Genomic DNA, 22434 nt, shown 5'->3' on the forward strand with positions numbered 1-22434 from the left:
TGGGAAGCAGCAAAGGTTACTTTAAAAGCCGATATTAATTTCTTTGTGAAAATTTTCAAGAAAGAACAACAGAAAGAGGATAAAGACCTAGCTTGTAAATTATCTACAGCATACTCGAATTATAGGAAGAAACCAAATAGAATAAACAAAGATAAATATTTTGCTTGTAAAAAAGAGAGGGAATTATTCCTCTTAGATTTAGCACAAGTAGATATTTATAAAGGCACAACCCAATTTAGGAGATTTGGTAAAAAAGTGGGCAACTACTTGTCAAGATTATTTAAGAAAAATAATAAAAAGAAGCCAATTAAAATCTTAAGGGATGAGGGCAGGGTTGTTAATAAAGTTGAGGAAATATTGGATTTATTCCAAAAATACTATAGTAATTTATACACCTCCCAGTCCCCTGATGGATCCGAGATAGTGGAATTCTTTAAAGACATGAACTTGCCACACATTTCAGAGTCAGAATTGGATTTTTTGAATGGACCTATCTCAGACCAGGAGATAGGTAAAACGATTAAATTAATGTCTAAAGGCAAAGCCCCCGGACCGGACGGCCTACCTATAGAATTTTATGATATTCTTAAAGAGGAAATTATACCTATATTAAATTCCCTCTATAATAACTATTATTGTCATAATGCTAAAATTACAGAACAGTTTAAGACCGCAAACATAATATTAATTCCTAAAGAAGGGAAAGATCCAGAGGAGGTTACTTCTTATAGGCCAATTTCATTATTGGACGTGGACTATAAGATCTTAATGAAGATAATAGCAGAGAGATTAAAGGATATCCTTCCAAACCTAATTCATAGTGATCAAGTGGGGTTTGTTAAGGGGAGAACCTCTGAAATGAATATCAGAAGAATTCAACATGTTATTTTTCAATACGCTGAGGAGGGTGCTGGGGGAGGGCCCGGCGCGCTGCCGGAGGCCTTTCTCCTGTCATTAGACGCGGAGAAGGCCTTCGACAGGGTGGAATGGGCCTTCCTCCAGCAGACATTGTTCAATTTTGGCCTTGGGGGTAATTTTTTAAATTTGATATCTAACGTATACTCGGATGCCAGGGCTACCCTTTTGGTAAATGGTGATATTTCTGCTCCCTTCTCCCTCTTTAGAGGAACCAGACAGGGGTGCCCTATGTCACCATTGCTTTTTGACTTAGTACTTGAACCCCTAGCTATGAAACTCAGGAGGAAAGTGCTGGGTTGTAGATTGGATGAGGAAATATTTCAGTTATCTATCTTTGCGGATGACCTTTTATTATGTGTATCAGATCCAAATCTTCAAACTAACAAAGTGATCTCTCAGTTAGAGTTATATGGAAAGGTTTCAGGATATAAAATACATTTTTCCAAGTCCAGTATATTATGGCTCAAAAAAACAAAAATAAATGCGGTTTACCCATTTGTAGAAACGGATACTTTAAAGTATTTAGGTATATACTTATCCTCCTCCCCCCAAAACTGGTACAGGGATAACATAGTGTATGTTTTAAATCACTGTACAGATAAATTTAAAAACTGGGTAAACCTCCCGCTCTCCCTTTCAGGGAGAGTGGCAGCTTACAAGATGTTTATCCTCCCAAGGATACTTTATACTTTGCGTATGTTTCCTTTACTAATTAAACAACAGGATCTGAATAATTTCACGAAAGCTCTCCGATATTTTATCTGGCGAGGTAGGAGGCCCAGAATCAAGATTGATAAATTATACCTACCCTTTATTAGTGGGGGCTTAGCCTTGCCTAATTTGTTACTATATAACTATGCCACTCTACTGCGGTTCCCACTGGACTGGATTTTCCACTCTAATACGTATACAAACTGCTCACTAGATAAAAGATTGTGCAAATCATTGGCATTAGAATTTGTTTTGTATGCATCTAATAAAGAACGAGGGAGAGAAATATATCAACATCCCATGTTGAAAGATATTTTGGCTGCTTGGACGGCAGCTATGAAAATTATATCAATAAAAAAGAAGATGCATTCCAGATGGGTACCATTGGTGGGGAACCCCCAATTTATACCAGGCCTAAACTACTCAACATTTCAATGCTGGGAAGATGGTGGATTATCCAACCTAGGACATTTATGTGACTGGAAGACTAAACAAATACTCAAATTTGAGGAAATTCAAAGGCTTTATCAAATTCCCGGTAGGGATAGATTTTATTTTATACAAGCAAAACATTACCTAAAGTAATTTCTTTACCAGGATTCTGATTTATTCTTCCAGCCACATCCTCTCTTGGATCTTCCAAAAATTAGGCAGAGGCCTCTTTCAACTATTTATGAAATACTTTTAAATGGGTTTAAGTTGGGGCAGCTAGAAGACCTTTATAGTAAATGGGAAAATAGCATATCTATCTGTAGAGAAGATAAAACTATGGCCTAGATTTAGAGTTTGGCGGTAGCCGTCAAAACCAGCGTTAGAGGCTCCTAACGCTGGTTTTGGGCGCCCGCTGGTATTTGGAGTCAGTGATTAAAGGGTCTAACGCTCACTTTTCAGCCGCGACTTTTCCATACCGCAGATCCCCCTACGCCATTTGCGTAGCCTATCTTTTCAATGGGATCTTTCTAACGCCGGTATTTAGAGTCGTTTCTGCAGTGAGCGTTAGAGCTCTAACAACAAGATTCCAGCCGCCTGAAAATAGCAGGAGTTAAGAGCTTTCTGGCTAACGCCGGTTTATAAAGCTCTTAACTACTGTACCCTAAAGTACACTAACACCCATAAACTACCTATGTACCCCTAAACCGAGGTCCCCCCACACCGCCGCCACTCGATTAAAATTTTTAACCCCTAATCTGCCGACCGCCACCTACGTTATATTTATGTACCCCTAATCTGCTGCCCCTAACCCCGCCGACCCCTGTATTATATTTATTCACCCCTAACCTGCCCCCCACAACGTCGCCGCCAGCTACTTACAATAATTAACCCCTAATCTTCCGACCGCAAATCGCCGCCACCTACGTTATCCCTATGTACCCCTAATCTGCTGCCCCTAACACCGCCGACCCCTATATTATATTTATTAACCCCTAATCTGCCCCCCTCAACGTCGCCGACACCTGCCTACACTTATTAACCCCTAATCTGCCGAGCGGACCTGAGCGCTACTATAATAAAGTTATTAACCCCTAATCCGCCTCACTAACCCTATCATAAATAGTATTAACCCCTAATCTGCCCTCCCTAACATCGCCGACACCTACCTTCAATTATTAACCCCTAAACTTCCGATCGGAGCTCACCGCTATTCTAATAAATGGATTAACCCCTAAAGCTAAGTCTAACCCTAACACTAACACCCCCCTAAGTTAAATATAATTTTTATCTAACGAAATAAATTAACTCTTATTAAATAACTTATTCCTATTTAAAGCTAAATACTTACCTGTAAAATAAATCCTAATATAGCTACAATATAAATTATAATTATATTATAGCTATTTTAGGATTAATATTTATTTTACAGGCAACTTTGTAATTATTTTAACCAGGTACAATAGCTATTAAATAGTTAAGAACTATTTAATAGTTACCTAGTTAAAATAATAACAAATTTACCTGTAAAATAAATCCTAACCTAAGTTATAATTAAACCTAACACTACCCTATCAATAAAATAATTAAATAAACTACCTACAATTACCTACAATTAACCTAACACTACACTATCAATAAATAAATTAAACACAATTGCTACAAATAAATACAATTAAATAAACTAGCTAAAGTACAAAAAATAAAAAAGAACTAAGTTACAGAAAATAAAAAAATATTTACAAACATAAGAAAAATATTACAACAATTTTAAACTAATTACACCTACTCTAAGCCCCCTAATAAAATAACAAAGCCCCCCAAAATAAAAAATTCCCTACCCTATTCTAAATTTAAAAAGTTACAAGCTCTTTTACCTTACCAGCCCTGAACAGGGCCCTTTGCGGGGCATGCCCCAAGAATTTCAGCTCTTTTGCCTGTAAAAGAATAAATACAATACCCCCCCCCCCCAACATTACAACCCACCACCCACATACCCCTAATCTAACCCAAACCCCCCTTAAATAAACCTAACACTAAGCCCCTGAAGATCTTCCTACCTTGTCTTCACCATCCAGGTATCACCGATCCGTCCTGGCTCCAAGATCTTCATCCAACCCAAGCGGGGGTTGGCGATCCATAATCCGGTGCTCCAAAGTCTTCCTCCTATCTGGCAAGAAGAGGACATCCGGACCGGCAAACATCTTCTCCAAGCGGCATCTTCAATCTTCTTCCATCCGGTGCGGAGAGGGTCCATCTTGAAGCAGGCGACGCGGATCCATCCTCTTCTTCCGATGTCTCCCGACTAATGACGGTTCCTTTAAGGGACGTCATCCAAGATGGCGTCCCTCGAATTCCGATTGGCTGATAGGATTCTATCAGCCAATCGGAATTAAGGTAGGAATTTTCTGATTGGCTGATGGAATCAGCCAATCAGAATCAAGTTCAATCCGATTGGCTGATCCAATCAGCCAATCAGATTGAGCTCGCATTCTATTGGCTGTTCCGATCAGCCAATAGAATGCGAGCTCAATCTGATTGGCTGATGGGATCGGCCAATCGGATTGAACTTGATTCTGATTGGCTGATTCCATCAGCCAATCAGAAAATTCCTACCTTAATTCCGATTGGCTGATAGAATCCTATCAGCCAATCGGAATTCGAGGGACGCCATCTTGGATGACGTCCCTTAAAGGAACCGTCATTAGTCGGGAGACATCGGAAGAAGAGGATGGATCCGCGTCGCCTGCTTCAAGATGGACCCTCTCCGCACCGGATGGAAGAAGATCGAAGATGCCGCTTGGAGAAGATGTTTGCCGGTCCGGATGTCCTCTTCTTGCCGGATAGGAGGAAGACTTTGGAGCACCGGATTATGGATCGCCAACCCCCGCTTGGGTTGGATGAAGATCTTGGAGCCAGGACGGATCGGTGATACCTGGATGGTGAAGACAAGGTAGGAAGATCTTCAGGGGCTTAGTGTTAGGTTTATTTAAGGGGGGTTTGGGTTAGATTAGGGGTATGTGGGTGGTGGGTTGTAATGTTGGGGGGGGGGGTATTGTATTTATTCTTTTACAGGCAAAAGAGCTGAAATTCTTGGGGCATGCCCCGCAAAGGGCCCTGTTCAGGGCTGGTAAGGTAAAAGAGCTTGTAACTTTTTTAATTTAGAATAGGGTAGGGAATTTTTTATTTTGGGGGGCTTTGTTATTTTATTAGGGGGCTTAGAGTAGGTGTAATTAGTTTAAAATTGTTGTAATATTTTTCTTATGTTTGTAAATATTTTTTTATTTTCTGTAACTTAGTTCTTTTTTATTTTTTGTACTTTAGCTAGTTTATTTAATTGTATTTATTTGTAGCAATTGTGTTTAATTTATTTATTGATAGTGTAGTGTTAGGTTAATTGTAGGTAATTGTAGGTAGTTTATTTAATTATTTTATTGATAGGGTAGTGTTAGGTTTAATTATAACTTAGGTTAGGATTTATTTTACAGGTAAATTTGTTATTATTTTAACTAGGTAACTATTAAATAGTTCTTAACTATTTAATAGCTATTGTACCTGGTTAAAATAATTACAAAGTTGCCTGTAAAATAAATATTAATCCTAAAATAGCTATAATATAATTATAATTTATATTGTAGCTATATTAGGATTTATTTTACAGGTAAGTATTTAGCTTTAAATAGGAATAAGTTATTTAATAAGAGTTAATTTATTTCGTTAGATAAAAATTATATTTAACTTAGGGGGGTGTTAGTGTTAGGGTTAGACTTAGCTTTAGGGGTTAATCCATTTATTAGAATAGCGGTGAGCTCCGATCGGAAGTTTAGGGGTTAATAATTGAAGGTAGGTGTCGGCGATGTTAGGGAGGGCAGATTAGGGGTTAATACTATTTATGATAGGGTTAGTGAGGCGGATTAGGGGTTAATAACTTTATTATAGTAGCGCTCAGGTCCGCTCGGCAGATTAGGGGTTAATAAGTGTAGGTAGGTGTCGGCGACGTTGTGGGGGGCAGATTAGGGGTTAATAAATATAACATAGGGGTCGGCGATGTTAGGGCAGCAGATTAGGGGTACATAGGGATAACGTAGGTGGCGGCGTTTTACGGAGCGGCAGATTAGGGGTTAAAAGTGTAATGCAGGGGTCAGCGATAGCGTGGGCGGCAGATTAGGGGTTAATAAGTGTAAGGTTAGGGGTGTTTAGACTCGGGGTACATGTTAGAGTGTTAGGTGCAGACGTAGGAAGTGTTTCCCCATAGGAAACAATGGGGCTGCGTTAGGAGCTGAACGCTGCTTTTTTGCCGGTGTTAGGTTTTTTTTCAGCTCAAACAGCCCCATTGTTTCCTATGGGAGAATAGTGCACGAGCACGTTTTTGATGCCGGCCGCGTCCGTAAGCAGCTCTGGTATCGAGAGTTGCATTTGCGGTAAAAATGCTCTACGCTCCTTTTTTGGAGCCTAACGCAGCATTTGTTTGAACTCTCGATACCAGAGTTAAATTTATGGTGCGGCCAGAAAAAAACCCGCGGAGCATTAACAGCCCATCTACCGCCAAACTCTAAATCTAGGCCTATACAAATTAGTTTGGGGACAATACAGAAATTGAAGAACTCAATGGCAGGGAGGGAATCGCCTTTTAGACTTATGCACCAAGATTATTTAACTCCCAATAGAGTTTGTAAGTGGAATAAAGAGGTGGAGAATAAGTGTATTAAATGTTCAAGAAACAATCCGGATCTGCTCCACTTGATATTTGAATGCCCTAAACAATCTCAACTGTGGTTGAAAGTGGGTTTTTGGCTTTCTAGTAATTTAAAATTAGATATTAAATTATCAGCAGTAAATATTTTCTTCCTTACACATTCATCTCTATGGGAGGGAAATAATAGATTTGTGCATAAAGTGATAGTGAAAACAAGATCATTGATTTTCTCGTGCTGGATCGATAAGAGATCTCCAAATGTTAATCAGCTTAAAAAAGCAATGGTGAAGGAAGGCATTCTTGAAGCATATGACTATAAAAAGTTTTGCCCTCACAAGGCAGACAAATTCTTTAATGTTTGGGGTCCATTTATTAAATCTATGGGTAATGACTATATGAACCATATTAATCAAATTATTAGTATCCCCAACCCGTGAATGGAGAGGAGGGGAGAGGGGACCAAGAGGAGGTTTAGAGGAGCAAAAAAGAAATCCCCCCCCCCTTTTTTTTTTTCTCTTCTTCTCTTCTAGCACATCCCTAGATACTTTGATAGATAATTCATTTAAGAAGTATCGCTTTGGTCAATGCTAGGACTAAGGATAAATGTATTTTATTTGGGAAGGAATGACTGTACTGTTAAATTGTTCTTTTTCTGATGTAAAAAGCCTTCCCTTTTTGTTCCCTTTCTTTTTTTTACGAGATGTAAAGCAATTATGTAATTTTGTATTGTTGATATAATTAAATAATAAATAAAAAAAGAAAAAAAAAAAGAAAAGGAGCAAAGGGGATCGCGTCCGATGCTGCAGTCATGAGACCTAAAACTTCCATGCACATAGCTACTGAAGGGAATGATTGAGACTGAAGGTTTTGACAAGCTGAAACCAATTTTAATCGTCTCTTGTCTGTTAGAGACAGAGTCATGGACACTGAATCTATCTGGAAACCTAAAAAAGTGACCCTTGTCTGAGGAATCAAATAACTTTTTGGTAAATTGATCCTCCAACCATGTCTTTGAAGAAAGAACACTAGTTGATTTGTGTGAGATTCTGAGGAATGTAAAGACTGAGCTAGTACCAAAATATTGTCCAAATAAGGAAACACCGCAATACCCTGTTCTTTGATTACAGAGAGTAGGGCACCGAGAACTTTTGAAAAGATTCTTGGAGCTGTCACTAGGCCAAATGGAAGAGCGACAAATTGGTAATGCTTGTCTAGAAAAGAGAATCTCAGAAACTGATAGTGGTCTGGATGAATCAGAATATGAAGGTATGCATCCTGCAAGTCTATTGTTGACATATAATGCCCTTGCTGAACAAAAGGCAGAATAGTCCTTATAGTCACCATTTTGAAACGTACATAACAATTCAAAATTTTCAGATCCAGAACTGGCCTGAATGAATTTTCTTTCTTTGGGACAATGAATAGCTTTGAATAAAGCCCCAGACCCTGTTCCTGAAATGGAACTGGTATGATTACTCCTGAAAGCTCCAGGTCTGAAACACACTTCAGAAAAGCCTGAGCCTTTACTGGATTTACTAGGATGTGTGGGAGAAAAATATTCTCACAGGAGGTCTTACTCTGAATCCTATTCAGACCCCGCCGCAACTAACTAAATGTATTAACCCCTATCCCACTGCTCCCGGAGCCCACAGCCACCTACATTATGTTATAAACCCCTAATCTTCCGTCCACTACACTGCCGCTATCTACATTATGTTATTAACCCCTAATCTTCCACTCCCTACACCGCTGCCACCTACATTATGTTATTAACCCCTAATCTGCCGCTCCCTACACCACCGCCACCTACATAAAAGTATTAACCCCTATCCCTCCACTCCCGGAGCACACCGCAACTAAATAAAGTTATTAACACCTAAACCCCTGGCCTCCCACATCAGTACCACTTACTAAACTTATTAACCCCTAAACCGCAAGCCCCCCACATCGCCATAAATTAAATTAAGCTATTAACCCATAAACCTAACAACCCACTAACTGTACATTAAATATTAACTCATCCCTATCTTATAATAAATTAAAAACTTACCTTTAGATTTAAAATAAACTATATTAAACTATTAATTAATCTACCCTAACTGTTATACTAAAATTACATTTAACTATATTAAACTAATAATTAACCTACCCTAACTGTTATACTAAAATTACATTAAACTATATTAAACTATTAATTAACCTACCCTAACTATTATACTATAATTTCATTAAACTATATTAAACTATTAATTAACCTACCCTAACTGTTATACTAAAATTACATTAAACTACAAATTAAATTAACTATATTATATATTTAAAAACCTAACCCTACTCAAATAATTTAAATCTACAATTGCAAATTACAAAGCTACAAAAAACTAACTAAGTTACAAAAAATAACAAACACTAACGCCTAGATTTAGAGTTCTGCGTTAGCCGTCAAAAGCAGCGTTAAGGGGTCCTAACACTGCTTTTTACCGCCCGCTGGTATTTAGAGTCAGTCAGGAAAGGGTCTAACGCCCACTTCCAAGCCGTGACTTTTCCATACCCCAGATTTCCTTACGCCAATTGCGTATCCTATTTTTTCAATGGGATATTACTAATGCCGATATTTAGAGTCTTGGCTGAAGTGAGCGGTAGACCCTCTACCGACAAGACTACAGCAGCAGAAAAAAGTCAGTAGTTAAGAGCTTTCTGGGCTAATGCCGGTTTATAAAGCTCTTAACTACTGTGCTCTAAAGTACACTAACACCCATAAACTACCTATGTACCCCTAAACCAAGGCCCCCCCACATCGCCGTCACTCTAATAAAATTTTTTAACCCCTAATCTGCCGATCGCACACCGCCGCCACCTACATTATCCCTATGTACCCCTAATCTGCTGCCCCTAACATCGACGACACCTACATAATATTTATTAACCCCTAATCTGCCCCCCCAGCATCGCCGCTACCTTACCTACACTTATTAACCCCTAATCTGCCGACCAGACCTCGCCGCCACTCTAATAAATGTATTAACCCCTAAACCGCCTCACTCCCGCCTCAAAAACCCTGTAATAAATAGTATTGACCCCTAATCTGCCCTCCCTAACATCGCCACCACCTAACTTCAAGTATTAACCCCTAATCTTCCGACCAGACCTCGCCGCTACTCTAATAAATGTATTAACCCCTAAAGCTAAGTCTAACCCTAACCCTAACACCCCCCTAAATTAAATATAATTTTAATCTAACGAAATAAATTAAATCTTATTAACTAAAGTATTCCTATTTAAAGCTAAATACTTACCTGTAAAATAAACCCTAATATAGCTACAATATAACGAATAATTATATTGTAGCTATTTTAGGATTTATATTTATTTTACAGGCAACTTTGTATTTATTTTAACTAGGTACAATAGCTATTAAATAGTTATTTACTATTTAATAGCTACCTAGTTAAAATCCTAACCTAAGTTACAATTAAACCTAACACTACACTATCAATAAATAAATTTAATAAATTACCTACAATTACCTACAATTAAATAAACTAAACTAAATTACAAAAAACAAACACTAAATTACAAAAAATAAAAAAAGATTACAAGAATTTTAAGCTAATTACACCTACTCTAAGCCCCCTAATAAAATAATAAAGCCCCCAAAATAAAAAAAATCCCTACCCTAATCTAAATTAAAATAGTTAACAGCTCTATTACCTTACGAGCCCTTAAAAGGGCTTTTTGCGGGGCATGCCCCAAAGAAATCGTCTCTTTTGCCTGTAAAAAACACAATACCACCTCCCAACATTACAACCCACCACCCACATACCCCTACTCTAACCCAAACCCCCTTAAATAAACTAGGGCTGCAACAACTAATCGATAAAATCGATAATAATCGATAATGCAAATCGTTGTCAACGATTTGCATTATCGATTAATCGGTCTATCGATTAGTTGGGCTGCTTGCCACAGCCACACTAGAAAAGGCGTGTCTATTTCCTGTCTATTTCCTGAGCGCGGTGAAGAGAAGAGAAGGAGAAGACGTGTGGGAAGAGAGGAGTGTGCGACAGTGAGAATATTTGGGATAGACGTCACTTCTGACTTAATCTGCTGCAAGGTGGGTAATAACTTAGTACTAGCGTTAAGCAATGGAGGAGGGAGATATTGGATTCGGCTGGCTGCTACTTGACTGTGAGTAGATCGCAGGCACCGGGTCATGGAAGGGGAGGGTCTGACTCTGAGTCTGGATCAAGTAAAACTTGCTAAAATAATAATATATAACCTCTGGTGGTCTTCTGTTTGATTTTACAACACTATGGTTACTGCTAGCTTCTGTAACTGTTAGGGAGGATAGCACAGAGCAGGGTGTGAGCTGTGAGGAGATCGCGGGCACCGGGTCATGGAAGGGGAGGGTCTGACTCTGAGTCTGGATCAAGTAAAACGTGCTAAAATAATAATATATAACCTCTGGTGGTCTTCTGTTTGATTTTATAACACTCCGGTTACTGCTAGCTTCTGTAACTGTTAGGGAGGATAGCACAGAGCAGGGTGTGAGCTGTGAGGAGATCGCGGGCACCGGGTCATGGAAGGGGAGGGTCTGATTCTGAGTCTGGATCAAGTAAAACTTGCTAAAATAATAATATATAACCTCTGGTGGTCTTCTGTTTGATTTTATAACACTCCGGTTACTGCTAGCTTCTGTAACTGTTAGGGAGGATAGCACAGAGCAGGGTGTGAGCTGTGAGGAGATCGCGGGCACCGGGTCATGGAAGGTGAGGGGCTAAGGTAAGGGTCTGGATCAAGTAACTTGCTGGTCTCACTGTAGCGTGTTTTTTTATTTAACTAACTAATAACTCAAAGCCAAGCCAACTTAGCCAAGAGAAGTGCATTAGCGCAAGCATACAAAAACACTGAGACCAGAGCTTATGTCTTAATCCTCTTGGCTCCGTATCCCAGCAAGTTACTTGATCCAGACCCTCACCTTAGCCCCTCCCCTTCCATGCGACCCGGTGCCCTCAATCTCCTCAGTCCCCACACCTCTGTGCTATCCTTCCTAACAGTTACAGAAGCAGTCACAGGAAATGTTGTAAAATCAAACAGTCAGTGAGACCACCAGAGGTTATGTATTATTATCTTAGCAAGTTACTTGATCCGGAGTCTGACCCTCACCTTAGCCCCTCCCCTTCCATGATCCGGTGCCCACGATCTCCTCACACCCCTGTGCTATGACTGCTATCCTTCCTAACAGTTACCTACAGAAGAAGTAGCAGCCCTACAGTCACAGCACAGCAGTGTTGTATGCACTGCAGTGACAGTCAACAGTTGATATTTTTTTCTTAATTTAGACAACCTTGGTGTAATAAAAACAAAGTAAATAAATATGTCAACTTGGCAGCCAGCTACAGCTGAGCTAATAAATTATGACAACAATACATTTGCTCTGCTAAGTCTTTAAAAGTTTGTAAGTTGTGTAATTTAAAGTAGTTTGTGTTGTGTACAGTTGTACAGTGAACTTGATGAGATAAAAAGTTTAACTATTTGTATTTCAGCAGTAAGGCAGTTTTTTTTAATACTCTGTTAAACCAAACAGAGTTTGTTTGTTCATTATTATATTATTTTACAAATGGTATATTGTTCAGTGTTTTTTTTTTTTTTATCCGATTAATCGATTAATCGAAAAAATAATCGACCAACTAATCGATTATGAAAATAATCGTTAGTTGCAGCCCTAAAATAAACCTAACACTACCCCCCTGAAGATCTCCCTACCTTGAGTCGTGTTCACTCAGCCGAGCAGCGATGGACCAAAAGAAGACATCCGGAGCGGCAGAAGTCTTCATCCTATCTGGGCAGAAGAAGACATCCAGACCGGCAAACATCTTCATCCAAGCGGCATCTTCTATCTTCATCCATCCAACGAGGAGCGGCTCCATCTTCAAGACCTCCGGCGCGGAACATCCTCTTCTACCGACGACTACCGACAAATGAAGGTTCCTTTAAGTGACGTCATCTAAGATGGCGTCCCTCAAATTCCGATTGGCTGATAGGATTCTATCAGCCAATCGGAATTAAGGTAGGAAAAATCTGATTGGCTGATTGAATCAACCAATCAGATTCAAGTTCAATCCAATTGGCTGATCCAATCAGCCAATCAGATTGAGCTTGCATTCTATTGGCTGTTACGATCAGCCAATAGAATGTGAGATCAATCTGATTGGCTGATTGGATCAGCCAATCCGATTGAACTTGAATCTGATTGGCTGATTTAATCAGCCAATCAGATTTTTCCTACCTTAATTCCGATTGGCTGATAGAATCCTATCAGCCAATCGGAATTTGAGGGACGCCATCTTGGATGACATCACTTAAAGGAACCTTCATTCGTCGGTAGTCGTCAGTAGAAGAGGATGTTCCGCGCCGGAGGTCTTGAAGATGGAGCCGCTCCTCGTCAGATGGATGAAGATACCGCTTGGATGAAGATGTTTGCCGGTCCGGATGTCCTCTTCTGCCCGGATAGGATGAAGACTTCTGCCGCTCCGGATTTCTTCTTTTGGTCCATCGCTGCTCGGCTGAGTGAAGACGACTCAAGGTAGGGAGATCTTCAGGGGGGTAGTGTTAGGTTTATTTAAGGGGGGTTTGGGTTAGAGTAGGGGTATGTGGGTGGTGGGTTGTAATGTTGGGGGTGGTATTGTGGGTTTTTTACAGGCAAAAGAGCTGATTTCTTTGGGGCATGCCCCGCAAAAACGCTCTTAAAAGGGCTGGTAAGGTAATAGAGCTGTTAACTATTTTAATTTAGATTAGGGTAGGGAATTTTTTTATTTTGGGGGGCTTTGTTATTTTATTAGGGGACTTAGAGTCGGTGTAATTAGCTTAAAATTCTTGTAATCTTTTTTTATTTTTTGTAATTTAGTGTTTGTTTTTTTTTGTAATTTAGTTTAGTTTATTTAATTGTAGGTAATTGTAGGTAATTTATTTAATTTATTTATTGATAGTGTAGTGTTAGGTTTAATTGTAACTTAGGTTAGGATTTATTTTACAGGTAATTTTGTAATTATTTTAACTAGGTAGCTATTAAATAGTAAATAACTATTTAATAGCTATTGTACCTAGTTAAAATAAATACAAAGTTGCCTGTAAAATAAATATAAATCCTAAAATAGCTACAATACAATTATTCGTTATATTGTAGCTATATTAGGGTTTATTTTACAGGTAAGTATTTAACTTTAAATAGGAATACTTTAGTTAATAAGATTTAATTTATTTCGTTAGATTAAAATTATATTTAATTTAGGGGGTTGTTAGGGTTAGGGTTAGACTTAGCTTTAGGGGTTAATACATTTATTAGAGTAACGGAGAGGTCCGGTCAGCAGATTAGGGGTTAATTCTTGAAGTTAGGTGTTGGCGATGTTAGGGAGGGCAGATTAGGGGTTAATACTATTTATTATAGGGTTTTTGAGGCAGGAGTGTGGCGGTTTAGGGGTTAATACATTTATTATAGTGGCGGCCAGGTCCGGTCGGCAGATTAGGGGTTAATAAATATAATATAGGTGTCGGCGATGTTGTGGGCAGCAGATTAGGGGTACATAGGTATAATGTAGGTTGCGGCGGTGTCGGAGCGGCAGATTAGGGGTTAATAATAAAATGCAGGGGTCAGCGATAGTGGGGGCGGCAGATTAGAGGTTAATAAGATTAGGGGTGTTTAGACTCAGGGTTCATGTTAGGGTGTTAGGTACAGACTTAGAAAGTGTTTCCCCATAGGAAACAATGGGGCTGCGTTGGGAGCTTAACGCTGCTTTTTTGCAGGTGTTAGGTTTTTTTTTTCAGCCCAAACTGACCCATTGTTTCCTATGGGGAAATCGTGCACAAGCACGTTTTTCCAGCTAGCCGCTACCGTAAGCAACGCTGGTATTGAGAGTTGAAGTGGCGGTAAATATGCCTCTACGCTCCCTTTTTGGAGCCTAACACAGCCCTTCAGAGAACTCTCAATACCAGCATTATTTAAAAGGTGCGGGGGGAAAAAACACACGTAGCTAACGCACCCCTTTGGCCGCAAAACTCTAAATTTTTACAGTTTCTGAAGATCCAACATCCATCCTCAACGAAGCGGCAGAAGTCTTCATCCAAGCGGGAAGACGTCTTCATCCAACCGGGCGGAAGTCTTCATCCAGACGGCATCTTCTATCTTCATCCATCCGGCGTGGAGCGGCTCCATCTTCAAGACATCCGACGCGGAGCATCCACTTCTTCCGACGTCTTCTTCCGAATGAAGGTTACTTTAAATGACGTCATCCAAGATGGCGTCCCTTAGATTCCGATTGGCTGATAGATTTCCAATCAGCCAAAAGGATTGAGCTTTCAACCTATTGGCTGATCCAATCAGCCAATAGGATTGAGCTTGCATTCTATTGGCTATTCCAATCAGCCAATAGAATGCGAGCTCAATCCTATTGGCTGATTGGATCAGACAATAGGATGAAAGCTCAATCCTATTGGCTGATTGCAACAGCCAATAGGATGCTTTCAACCTTAATTCCGATTGGCTGATAAAAATCTATCAGCTAATCAGAATCTAAGGGACGCCATCTTGGATGATGTCATTTAAAGGAACCTTCATTCTGAAGAAGACGTCGGAAGAAGAGGATGCTCCGCGTCGGTTGGTTGTGTGGGTGGTGGGTTTTACTGTTGGGGGGTTGTTTGTATTTTTGATTTACAGGTAAAAGATCTGATTTCTTTGGGGCAATGCCCAGCAAAAGGCCCTTTTAAGGACTATTGGTAGTTTATTGTAAGCTAGGGGGGGGGGGTATTTTTGGTGGGCTTTTTTATTTTGGTAGGGCTCTTAGATTAGGTGTAATTAGTTTAAATATTTGATAATTTATTTTTTATTTTGTGTAACTTAGTGTTTATTTTTTTTGTAACTTAGTGTTTGTTATATTTTGTAACTTAGTTGTTATTTTTTTGTAACTTTGTAATTTGTAATTGTAGATTTAAATTATTTGAGTAGGGTTAGGTTTTTAAATATAAAATATATTTAATTTGTAGTTTAATGTAATTTTAGTATAATAGTTAGGATAGGTTCATTATTAATTTAATATAGTTTATTGTAATTTTAGTTTAATAGCTAGGGTAGATTAAGTATTAGTTTAATATAGTTTAATGTAATTTTAGTATAATAGTTAGGGTAGGTTAATTATTAGTTTAATATAGTTTAATTTAAATCTAAAGGTAAGTTTAAATTTATTATAAGATGGGGTGAGGTAATATTTAATGTACAGTTAGCAGGTTGTTAGGTTTAGGGGTTAATAGGTTAATGTAGTTTATGGTGATGTGGGAGGCCAGGGGTTTAGGGGTTAATAACTTTATTTAGTTGTGGTGGGCTCCGGGAGTGGCGGGATAGGGGTTAATACTTTTATGAAGGTGGCGGCGGTGTAGGGGGCGGTAGATTAGGGGTAAATATGTAAAATGTAGGTGGCAGCAGTTTAGGGGGCGGCAGATTAGGGATTAATAAGTATAATGTAGGTGGTGGCGGTGTAGGGGGCAGCAGATTAGGTGTTAATAAGAATAATGTAGGTGGCGGCGGTGTAGGGGGTGGCAGATTAGGGGCTAATAAGTATAATGTAGGTGGCGGCGGTGTAGGGGGCGGCAGATTAGGGGTTAATAAGTATAATGTAGGTGGCGGCGGTGTAGGGGGCAGCAGATTAAGGGTTAATAAGTATAATGTAGGTGGCGGCGGTGGCGGGGCAGCAGATTAGGGGTGTTTAGACTCAGGGTTTATGTTAGGGTGTAAACGTAACTTTTATTCTCCCATAGGAATCAATGGGCTATCGAGCAGCAGCGAACATTAGCTTTCGCTGCTTTCAGACTCCCATTGATTCCTATGGCATCCGCCGCCTCCAGAATAGTGGCGAGCGTACCTGGTAGAAAGTTGATAACTAGCAAAAGTAGTCAGATAGTGCCGAATTTGCATTCGGAACATCTGCAGTGACGTAAGCATCGATCTGTGTCGGACTGAAACCGGCGGATCGTATGTTACGTCACAAATTTCAACTTTTGCCAGTCTGTAGGCTTTGATAAATGAGGGAAATCATGCTCTCCATAATTACGCTGCGGAATTCCAGTGTATTTGCGGTTGACGGCTTGATAAATTGGTCTCTTAACATCAATTTGATGATATCAAAAATGGCATCACAGATAAAATGATTAGCATGTTGAAGCAAGCAAACAATGCTAGACAAATCAGGATCCATTTCCTATTGCGCTAAGCTTTCCAACCAAAAAGTTGATGCAGCTGCAACATCAGTCATAGAAATGGCAGGCCTGAGAAGATAGCCAGAATATAAATAAACTTTCCTTAGATAAGATTCAAGTTTCCTATCTAAAGGGTCTTTAAAAGAAGTATTATCTTCCATAGGAATAGTAGTACGTTTAGCAAGAGTAGAAATAGCCCCATCAACTTTGGGGATCTTTTCACAAAACTCCAATCTAACTACTGGCAAAGGATACAATTTTTTTAAACCTTGAAGAAGGGATAAAAGAAGTACCAGATCTATTCCATTCCTTAGAAATCATATCAGAAATAGCATCAGAAACTGGAAAAACCTCTAGAGTAACCACAGGAGGTTTATAAACAGAGTTTAAACGTTTACTAGTTTTAATATCAAGAGGACTAGTTTCCTCAATATCCAATGTAATCAACATCTCTTTTAACAAGGAACAAATATACTGCATTTTAAATAAATAAGTAGATGTGTCAGTGTCAATATCTGAGGAAGGATTTTCTAAATCAGATAGATCCTCATCAGAGGAGGATAATTCAGTATATTGTTGGTCATTTGAAAATTCATCAACTTTATGAGAAGTTTTAAAAACCTTTTATGTTTATTAGAAGGCGGGATGGCAGACAAAGCCTTCTGAATCACATCAGCAATAAAATCTTTTATATTCACAGGTATATCATGTACATTAGATGTTGAAGGAACAACAGGTATTGTACTATTACTGATGGACACATTGTCTGCATGTAAAAGCTTATCATGACAACTATTACATACCACAGCTGGAGATATAATCTCCACAAATTTACTACAAATGCACTTAGCTTTGGTAGAACTGTTATCAGGCAGCAGGGTTCCAACAGTGGTTTCTGAGACAGGATCAGATTGAGACATCTTGCAAATGTAAGATAAAAAACAACATATAAAGCAAAATTATCAATTTCCTTATATGGCAGTTTCAGGAATTGGAAAAAAAATGCAAACAGCATAGCATAGAAAGACATAGAAGGCAAGAGGCATATAGGAATGGGGTTTTAAATAATGAGATTGATTGGCGCCAAGTATGATGCACAACGCAAACTGAAAACTTTTTGGCGCTAACAACATCCAGAAATGACACACTCGCAACATTGTAGAGGCAACCTTGTGCAAGGAACTCAGCATCAACTAAGACGCTGGAAATTACAAATATGCGTCATCGGACGTACCTTTGCGCCAAAAAAAGGTGTTTTTTCCCAAATATGAAACTGATAGTCTGCAAAAGGAAATATACATAAACCTGACTCATGGTAAATATAAGTACAATACATATATTTAGAACTTTACAATAATGCATAAAGTGTCAAACCATAGCTGAGAGTGTCTTAAGTAATGAAAACATACTTACCGAAAGACACCCATCCACATATAGCAGATAGCCAAACCAGTACTGAAACAGTTATCAGTAGAGGTAATGGAATATGAGAGTATATTGTCGATCTGAATAAGGGAGGTAGGAGATGAATCTCTACGACCGATAACAGAGAACCTATGAAATAGATCTCACACGAGGAAAACCATTGCATTCAATAGGTGATACTCCCTTCACATCCCTCTGACATTCACTGTACTCTGTGAGGAATCGGGCTTCAAAATGCTGAGAAGTGCATATCAACGTAGAATCTAAGACCACACTTACTTCACTACCTCCATAGGAGGCAAAGTTTGTAAAACTGAATTGTGGGTGTGGTGAGGGGTGTATTTATAGGTATTTTGAGGTTTGGGAAACTTTGCCCCTCCTGGTAGGATTGTATATCCCATACGTCACTAGCTCATGGACTCTTGCCAATTAGATGAAAGAAATAGGTTTTAAAATGTTAAATTTAAGCAATTATTTTATGGTATCCTTTGCGAGCACACCAAGCCAAAAAAGGTTTTCAAACCTTATGATAAATATGCCTGGTGACAAGATTCCAAGCCTGAAGCAAGGTGTTAACTTTGTCAGAAAAATCTCTGAAACAGCACTGTGTTAATCACCAGGGTTTCAAATTCAGTGTTCAGTGTTTTGAGATCCTGATAAAAGAAAGAAAATTGATAAAGAAGATCCCTTTTTAGAGGATGCCTCAGCATCGCAATCAAAATTGCTAAAACTTATTCCTTCTTGATTTTGATTATCACTCTGGATAGCAACACAAATGGAGAAAAACTGCAGATCAGGTTGAATGACCAGGGTACCCCTAGGGAATCTATCTGCTTTGTCTGAGGTTTCCAAGACCTGGCACAATAATAATACAGCTTGTGAATCAAACAAGAGGCCATGAGCGGCTGAGAAAGTGTGCCTCCCAATAGTTCACAGCCAGAATGTGTATGGCAGAAATCCTGCTTTGAAAACATTCTGTCCAACTGATGACATAAGACTCTTTCCTCATTGCTAAATAAATGTGAGTTCCTCCCTGATGCTTGATGAAAGCCACTGCTGTGACATTGTCTGTCTGGAAAGAGAAAGTTTTCTGTGTGAGGTCGGCCCAATTCTGGAGAGCCCTGAAAATTATGCAGAGTTCCAGAATATTTATGGGCAACCTCGTCTCTTGAGGAAACCACATTCCCTCAGAGAGCCTCAGACTGCACCCTAACCTAACATGTTGGTAGCTGTTGAAATCACTTTCCACACTGGTCACTGAATTAAAGAATGATGAGTCTATCACCAAATTAGAGACTTCCTCTCATGTGATCTAACAGTATCCTCAGAGAAAGATCCTCATGATCCCCAATCCACTGATGCAGCATCTGCAATTGGAGGGAGAAAAGATGAAATCTGGCAAATTGAACTGTATCTGAGGCAGCCACCATGAGACCCACAACCTCCATGCAGCACCAAATTAAAAGGATCAATTTGAAGATGAGTGCAGCCCTGATGTAACTTTAGTCTACTGTCAAAGACAGATGAATAGTCATTGAACCTATTATGAACTCCAGAAAAGACACACAGATATGGCGAACTAAGGAGCTCTTTGGAAGATTTATTTTGAAACATTGACTTTGAAGCAAACGAAGAACCATCTGAGTGTGATGCAAGGCTAGATGAAAAGAAAGTGTCTGGACCAAACTGATAATTCTAGAAAAGAATATCTCAGGAACCTGACATGATCTCTGTGAATAGGAATATGTAAATAAGGATAATTTAAGTCTATTGTAGAGATAAACTGACCCTCCTGCACTAAAGAAAGTAAAGCAAATTGTCTATATCTTAAAAGTAGGAACTTTTAAGATTTTGAGATCAAAGATAGCCAAAAATTCCACTTGGTTCAGTTCTGAATTTGGAACGAAAGCCATAACTCCCATAGATTCCAGCGGGTAGATTTAACAAGCAGTGGATGCTGCTTTCTACGCCCAGCATTTTAGGCTTTCCTGAAATGGAGGTTAAGAAGCAGGGGACTGAAATCATGGCATGCCTGATGAAACAGCTAGCACAGCTGAGAAACGAGTTACAATCTGTTGTTTTAACTTGTTTTTACTACTTTGGGTAATGTACATACCCATTGGTTTTATATAATTTGTTTAAATAAAATTTCAACTGCACTTTATTGAAGCCTGATTCTCTTTGGACCTTGTTCTGGGCACCCTCGAGCCCCCACATCCTCCTAAGGATCAGTTAGCTGGGTCTCAGCCTGCCCCATTTAGCACATTGGTGCTGTTCATTTTGTGAGTATATTTTCTTCCATAAATTTGCTAATATTGGTGATACCTGCAGTATTATACTAGGAGGCAACCCGTTGTTTTGTGTTTATTCTCTACAGATATCTAGACTCTGGGCACCCCAAGCCCCCACATCCCCTGGGGGATCAGTTCGCTGGGAAACTGAGACATCTCAGCCTGTGTCAATTAGCACATTGGTGCTGCTCATTTTGTGAGTATCTTTCTTTTTTATATTTGAGAATATTGGATATACTTGCAGTACTACACTAGGAGGCACCCTCTTGTTTTGTGATCTCTCACAGATATTGTTCCCTTACTTTTGTTGGGAGAGGAGCTGCCGTCTCCACAGAAACTGTGTTCCAGAATACTTCACTGAGACTTCGATCAATCCCACAGTGTCACTTACCAAGGACTCTGATAAGATAAGACTCTTATATACTGTGTATATTAGCATCATTTGGTGTATATGTTTATCAGCACTAAACTAGTTACTTAAATGTTAACGTGTAGATTTTAGTAATATATTAGGTATAACATATTTTTGTGTGTTTATATATTTCTAGTAGGGTGTGCTATCCGAGCGCCCCCTAGAGTTGGACACGTGAGAGTCACAGCAGGTTTGTCTATTTTTTCAGAATCAAACTGAGACAACTGCCTGAAGAACCTTTCTACCAAAGGCTGCTTCCGAAGAAGCAAACATATCAAAATGGTAAAATTTAGTAAAAGTATACAAAGAAGACCAAGTTGCTGCTTTGCAAATTTGATCAGCTGAAGCTTCATTCTTGAAAGCCCAAGAAGTGGCAACTGATCTAGTAGAATGAGCTATAATTCTCTGAGGCGGAGACTGCCCCACCTCCAAATACGCTTTGTCAATAAAATGTTTAAACCAAGATGCCAGAGAAGTAGCAGATGCTTTCTGATCTTTCCTGGAGCCAAAAATAACAAATAGACTAGAAGTCTTTCTGAAATCTTTAGTAGCCTCAACATAATATTTCAAAGCTCTTACCACATCCAAATAATGTAAAGACCTTTCAAGAGTATTCTTAGGATTAGGACACAAGGAAGGAACAACAATTTCTCTATTGATGTTGTTAGAATTCACTGCTTTAGGCAAAAATTTAAATGAAGTCCGCAAATCAGGTTTATCTTGATGGAAAATCAGATAAGGAGACTTGCAATAGAGAGCAGACAATTCAGAAACTCTTCTAGCAGAAGAGATAGCCAAAAGAAATAACACTTTCCAAGAAAGTAATCTAATATCCAGAGAATGCATAGGCTCAAAAGGAGGAGCCTGTAAAATCTTCAAAACCAAATTAAGACTCCAAGGAGGAGAAATAGATTTAATAACGAATCAAAGCCTGAACAAAACAGTGAAGTTTAGCAATATTTCTATGAAATAAGACAGAAAGAGCAGAAATTGTCCTTTCAAAGTATTTGCAGACAAACCCTTGTCCAAACAATCCTGAAGAAACTGTAAAATTCTAGGAATTCTGAAAGAAGAGAGTTGAACACCATGAAATATAGGTTTTCCAAACCTGATGATAAGTTTTCCTTGAAAAAAACTTACGAGCCTGAGTCAGAGAAATCTCTATGACTAAGTAATAAGCGTTCAATTTCGATCCCTTCAAATGTAGAGATTTGTGATCCTGATGGAAAAAGAGACCATGAGACAGAAGTTCGGGCCTTGAAAGAAGTGGCCAAGGCTGGCAACTTGACATCCGTACAAGATCCGCA

Source organism: Bombina bombina, chromosome 2, assembly GCF_027579735.1.
Source record: "Bombina bombina isolate aBomBom1 chromosome 2, aBomBom1.pri, whole genome shotgun sequence".
Taxonomy (NCBI): Eukaryota; Metazoa; Chordata; class Amphibia; order Anura; family Bombinatoridae; genus Bombina; species Bombina bombina.